Source organism: Fragaria vesca, linkage group LG6, assembly GCF_000184155.1.
Source record: "Fragaria vesca subsp. vesca linkage group LG6, FraVesHawaii_1.0, whole genome shotgun sequence".
NCBI lineage: Eukaryota > Viridiplantae > Streptophyta > Magnoliopsida > Rosales > Rosaceae > Fragaria > Fragaria vesca.
In genome coordinates, this window is record NC_020496.1 from 18,764,158 (window position 1) to 18,770,690 (window position 6,533).

The 6,533-nt window shown below is 42.5% G+C and overlaps 1 pseudogene; it reads left to right on the top strand.

The window, feature by feature from the left end:
- The window catches only part of LOC101307818, a pseudogene marked incomplete at its 5' end in the record, with an annotated part of 25,529 nt that overhangs the window by 2,797 nt on the left and 16,199 nt on the right, over nucleotides 1-6,533 (top strand).

Sequence of the window (6,533 nt, forward strand, 5' to 3'; positions counted from 1 at the left end):
TTATGTGCATATCAAATTTAGGTTGTATATTTGCTCACGGTGTAGACTTAAATGAGATTAGAAATCGTCTTCTTTATTCTTGCATGGTTGTTTGGTTGAGTTTGCATGAATGTTGGTTGATCATATGTATATATGTATAGAAGTAATTTAGGATTTATTTTCATTGTTTATTCCAAAATCATCAAACCTTTAAACCTATATGCTTATTTCGGCACTTATATTAGATTAGATGGATCTACCCTGTAGTTGGATCCCCGGTTTAGAACGATCCCTGCTTACTTTATACTACGATTGATTTGTTGACAGGGTTAATTGATGCGTGTGCAAATACGTCTTATCATCACCATGGATTTTGTTTTCAGTTTACCTCGTACCCGTGAAAGGCATGACGATATTTGGGTGATTGTGGATCGACTCACCAAGTCTGCACATTTCTTGCTAGTGGGAAAAAAGTATAAATTGGATAAATTGGCGGAGCTTTATGTGAATGAAATTATGAGGCTTCATGGTGTTCCTGAATCAATAGTGTCAGATCGGGATCCTAGATTTGCTTATAAATTCTGGGGAGCTCTTCATGCAGCTTTAGGTACCCAATTACTCTTCGGCACTGCTTTTCATCCTCAGACTGATGGGCAGTCCGAGAGGACTATTCAGACTTTGGAGGATATGTTGAGGGCTTGTGCTTTGCAGTTTAGAGGAAGTTGGGATAAAAACCTATCTTTGATGGAATTTGCCTATAATAATAGCTTTCATTCTAGCATTGGTATGGCTCCCTTTGAGGCTCTTTATGGGAGGCAGTGTCGTACGCCTTTGTGTTGGAATGAAGTAGGGGAAAAAGTGCTTTGTGGCCTAGAGTTAATCCATGTTAGGAATGAGAAGATTAAAGTGGTTAGAGATAGACTCAAGGCCGCTCAAAGTAGGTAGAAGAGTTATGCAGATGTCCGCAGGAAAGACCTTGAATTTCAAGTGGGTGATTGGGTGTTCTTGAAATTATCTCCTTGGAAAGGGGTTGTGCGTTTCGGTAAGCGTGGGAAGCTTAGTCCGAGGTATATTGGCCCTTATGAGATTATAGAGCGAGTTTGCTCACTTGCTTATCGGCTACTTTTGCCTCCAGAGTTAGCCAGGATACATAATGTGTTTCTTGTATCCATGCTTCGCAAGTATATTGCCGATCCTTCTCATGTGCTGCAAGAGCAGCCGATCAGTTTGACGAAAGATTTGTCTTATGAAGAGGATCTGGTGCAGATTCTTGATTTAAAGGAGCAAGTGCTCAGGAACAAGACAATCCCACTTGTCAAGGTGCTTTGGGGAAGTCATCAAGTAGAAGAAGCTACTTAATTGGGAATCAGAGGAGCAAATGATGCAGCAGTATCCCTATCTCTTCGAATGACAGGTATGTAAATTTCGTGGATGAAATTTTTATAAGGAGGGGAGAATTGTCACATCCCGACCCTTATATTTTACCTTATTTACTAGCTTGGTTATAATAAGAATTTTACCGTCTCCATCATTGAGGTAATAGTTTAATTGGTCCCTAGAGGGGTTTCGGGGACGATTATATGCGGAGGATTATTCGTAGGAGAAAATTATGACGACGGTAAAAATGGTAAAATTTTAGCTATTAAAAAGTAATTTTTATTAGGGTATTATTTTTCGGGGTGTTTTATTTTTGAGTTGGGTTGATATAAGCTTGGACCGGTTTGGGGTGTGAGGCCCAAACCCATTTTCTCTCCTCTCTTTTTCTTCCCGGTTCCCCTTTTCCCCGAGTCTCCCGCTTCCCGGTTTTCCAGCTGTCATTCCGCCGCCATTCGGCCACTGTTCGCCGTTGCTCCGGTCCCAAACGGTCGGCCTCTGACCCAGCTATCTCCCAGGACCGGTGACAGCCGCCCTAGTTCCGCCGTGAAGGAGCGCTCTCCCTTGAAAGGGTCGACTGCTGTGGTGCTTCACTCACCGGAGCTCCCTCCTCCAGCCACCAATTCGGGCAAACTTGGTACGGTTTTGTAGGTCTCAAACCCAGCTACCTGGCCCTAAAAGGACTCACTCCGGTTCGCTTCAGGTAAAGAGAAATTTGAGGTGGAAGTTCTAGGGCGATTTTGATGTTTTTGCTCGATTGGCATAGCTAGGCTTGGATTTTGGGTTTGTGCTAGTTAGGAAAGTTGTAGAGCATGATGAGAGGATTATTCTGTCAAAATTTCATAGGAATTGGAGGTCGCCGGAATCGGCCGCAGGCAGCGACTGCGCCAGCGCCGGTTGGGAGATTTTAATGTTTTTAAATTTGGAATATTAAGGGGAGTTTGTTGAAGTGAATTATAGAATTTTCGGAGGAGTTTTGGATAGGTTTGTGAATTTCCGAAGTTTGGTATTTTTGGCGGTGGAATAATGTAGAATCCGGTTGTAGGATTTAAGTCATTTTCTGGGGGAAATTGTAATTAAGGCTGCCGGTATGTTCGGTGAAGTTTGAGCCATATTGAGTTAGAAATGGCGAAGTTGGGCAATGATGAGTGTGTGGGAGGCTCACGTTTAATTTTATCAATTGTGTTTAATTATTGGATTTTTAGTGGGAAATTAAATATATATTTGGAACAGTACGAGAGGAGGCCCGAGCAGAGGAAGCCTCGGAGCGTCATCAGGCTTAGGCCTAATTTGTGAGTGGACCTTTGTTTTAATTGAAAAGCATGCGATGATTTATCTTTTTGATAATTTATTCTTTTCCTGAGATTTATTTTCTTTCTCGGATATTTGGCAATTTTTCTTCTTTGGAGAGATCCCGAAAATGAGATTTTCGATGGATATGTTTATGGATATTATGAGTATAGTGTGTATATAAATGCTAGCTAGCCATACGTGCTTGGTCTGTCATAATGAGGTAAAATGCCATTATGGCGTGACTTGAGTGTTAGACACTAGCGTCATAGCCCTATCTGAAAACTACTTTCTTTTCTGGGTTATTTAGGTTTTCATATAAGTAGTCCACGCGTATATAAATACACCGTCCTCTTCGGTCATAATGAGGAAAAATACCATTATGGCGCAACGTAAGCATTAGACGCCAGCGTTGTAGCCTTGTATGAATTTCTATTTTCCTAAATTGTTTCTAGGATTCATACAAGGAGTCTGACGAGTGTAAATACATATGAATATATGATTATATATACTTTAGCCTGAGAGGCTCCATTTTATTTGAGTTGGTGACTAGCCGGAGCTAGTCGTGAAATTGCCAGTTTATGAGTTAAGCGCTTTTGAGCTGCCGCATGCAGTATATTTTCTTTGTAAATTAAAATGGGGATGCATAAATATTTTTTATTAATTTATTTTTGTCCACTCACTCTAACGTTATTAAATGTTTTCCCCTGGGCCATTCGTTTTAAAATGTCCAGTCTGCAGAGTACGGGTTGGACCTAGTAGGAGGCGAGGCATAGTCACCCGCTTTTCCACCACTTTTCATCCGTAGGTTACCTGTTTAACCTACCTGAGTTTTTCTTGCTTCCTCTAGTGTCTAGTAGCTCTGATTTTCCCTTGGGGATATTGTATAATATTATTTCGGTTGTGAGCGAAGGCATGTTGATATTTTAGAATATTTGTCGGAGGATTTATGTTATCTTTTGGATAATTATATTTGATGTTTGAATAATGCTGTGTTGTTGTTGGTGGTGGTTGTATTTGGGGAGCACGCAGGCTCTAGGAGTTAAGGCTCTAGGAGTTAAGGTTGGATTGAAAATATTGGGAGTGTTTGCAGGTTTTCTTTAGGAAGGGTTATCCATTTTCAAGGGAGGTTATGCTGAATTTTTCGGTAATAACTTCCTTGGAGGTGGTCCCCGCACGACTTACTACGGGTTTCAGGGTGAAATTCGGGGTGGGTCGTGTCAGTTGTACGGTACCAAAATCACCGGCCATACACTGTATTGAAGACTCATATTGCCAAAAGGGTTGAACCCGTCGGATGAGAGCCCGAGCATCACATTTCGGACCTCTGACGCAAAATGAGGAAACTCCCTGTCTATATGCTTCCAAGCCTCCCCATCAGTAGGGTGTATAAGGGTATCTTCGTCATGCAATTCCCTATCAGCGTGCCATCTCATAGCTTCGGCTGTGTGTGAAGACATGTACAACCACTCCAGCCTATCCCTCAACGGGAAATACCGAAGTACCTTCATAGGTTTCCTATTGCCTGCAGGAGTTAGCTTATACCTGTTAGTGTGACATACCGGACATGCATCAAAGCCACCAAGGTCATTCCCTTCTGGATCTTTACCCTAGAAGAGAACGCAGTCATATCTGCATGCATGGATCTTGATGTAGGAAAGCCCAAGATCTTTCAAAATACATCGGACCTTATGATGAGTGGTAGTAAGACGATGACCGTGGGGCAGCATCGAAGCAGTGTACTGTAGATAATCATCAACAGCCTTCACGGTCGATTTTGTCTCAACTTTAATCTTCATTACGTCCATCACACTTTCAAGAACGGTCTTCTGACAACCAGGGTACACAGGTGTCACATCCCGACCCTTATATTTTTACCTTATTTACTAGCGTGATTATAATAAGAATTTTACCGTCTCGATCATTGAGTTAATAGTTTAATTGGTCCCTAGAGGGGTTTCGGGGACGATTATGTGCGGAGGATTATTCGTAGTTGGAAAATACGACGACGGTAAAAATAGTAAATTTTAGCTAGTAAAAGGTAATTTTTATTCGGGTAGTATTTTTTTCGGGGTGTTTTATTTTTGTGGGAGTTGGGTATAATGGGGAGTTGGACCGGTTGGAGAGGCCCAACCCTTTTCCCTCTCTTCTCTCCCGTTTTTCCCTTCCCCCCCGAGTCTTCTTCCCTGTCGGATCGTCCAGCCAACGTCTGTCGCCGTCCGGCCAGCCACCGGCCGCCGCTCCACCCCAGTTCGGACCCCCATCTCCTCCTCTCCCTCCCCGGCCTAGCCCCCGAGCCGTTAGCCCGCCGGAAGAAGAGAAAACTCGCCGGAGACACCGGGAAGCTTTTCGCCGGAACTCCCTCCTCCGGCCACCAATCCGGGCAAGCTTGGTACGGTTTTGTAGCTCTCCAACCCAGCAGCGTTGCTCTAAAAGGACTCACTCTCTCTTGAGCTAGGTAAGGAGAAATGTGGAGTTGAAATTTCTAGGGCTTTTAGGATGTTTTTAGTCGATTACCCTAGTTAGGCTTGGAATTGGTGTTTGTGCTAGTTAGGAAAGTTGTAGAGCATGATGAGAGGAAGATGCTGTCAAAATTTCATAGGTTTTGGAGGTCGCCGGAATTGGCCTCCGGCAGCTGCTGCCGGCGGAGCCGCCGCTGGTTTGGGAGATTTTTTAGGGTTTTAAATGTGGAATATTAAGGGGATTATATTGATGTGATTTATGGAATTTTTTGATGAGATTTGGATAGGTTTGTGAATTTTCGAAGTTTAGTATTTTTGGCGGTTAATTAATGTAGAATCCGGCCGAAAGATTTAAGTCGTATTTTTGGGGAGGTTGTATTTACGACTGTCGAGGATGATATTTAAGTTCGGATCGTTCCGATTTAAGAATATCTAAGTTAAGCAATGATGAGCGTATTTATGGCTCTCGGGTAATTTTGCCTATTTTGATTAAATATTGGATTGTTAGTTGGGAAATTAATATTATATTTGGATGTGATGTTTCTAGACGTGGTCTAGGTGGAGTTTTGATGCAGCATGACCGAGTTATTGCCTACGTTTCTAGGCAATTGAAGCCGCATGAGGGGAATTATCCTACTCATGATCTAGAGCTTGCAGCGGTAGTTTTTGCTCTCAAGTTGTGGAGACACTATCTTTATGGAGCCAAGTGTCAGATTTTTACCGATCACAAGAGTTTTCGGTATGTGTTCACTCAAACAGAGCTAAATATGAGACAGAGAAGGTGGATGAAGTTAATCAATGATTACGATTGCACTATTGAGTATCATCCTGGAAAAGCTAATGTGGTAGCTGATGCTCTTAGTCGAAATCCCTCCATATCTTTATCTTATATAGAGATGGTTCGTGTTCCGCTTCTTTGTGAGTTGCGAGCTACAGGAGTGGATTTATCAGTAGATGAGGTTGGTGCTTTGGTAGCTAGTTTTCATGTGAGGCCAGTTTTGGTTGATAGAGTGCGGGAAGCACAGTATAATGATCCTTCCATAGTTCAATTGATGGAAAGAGCTTCGAATGGAGCCGCAGCCGATCATTTTTCATTTAGAAGAGATGGGACTCTGTTGTTTAAGAACCGGCTATGTGTTCCAAAAAGAAATGAAGAGTTGAAGAGTGAGATTATGGAGGAAGCTCATAGCTCTGCATATGCTGCTCATCCGGGTAGCACAAAAATGTATCGTATTTTGAAAGATTATTATTGGTGGCCAAACATGAAGAGGGAAATTGCAGCTTATGTGAGTAGATGTCTGGTTTGTCAGCAAGTAAAAGCTGAAAGGCAGAAGCCTTCTGGATTGCTTGAGCCGTTGCCTATTCCAGTGTGGAAGTGGGACCACATCACCATGGATTTTGTTTTTAGTTTACCTCGTACCCGTGAAG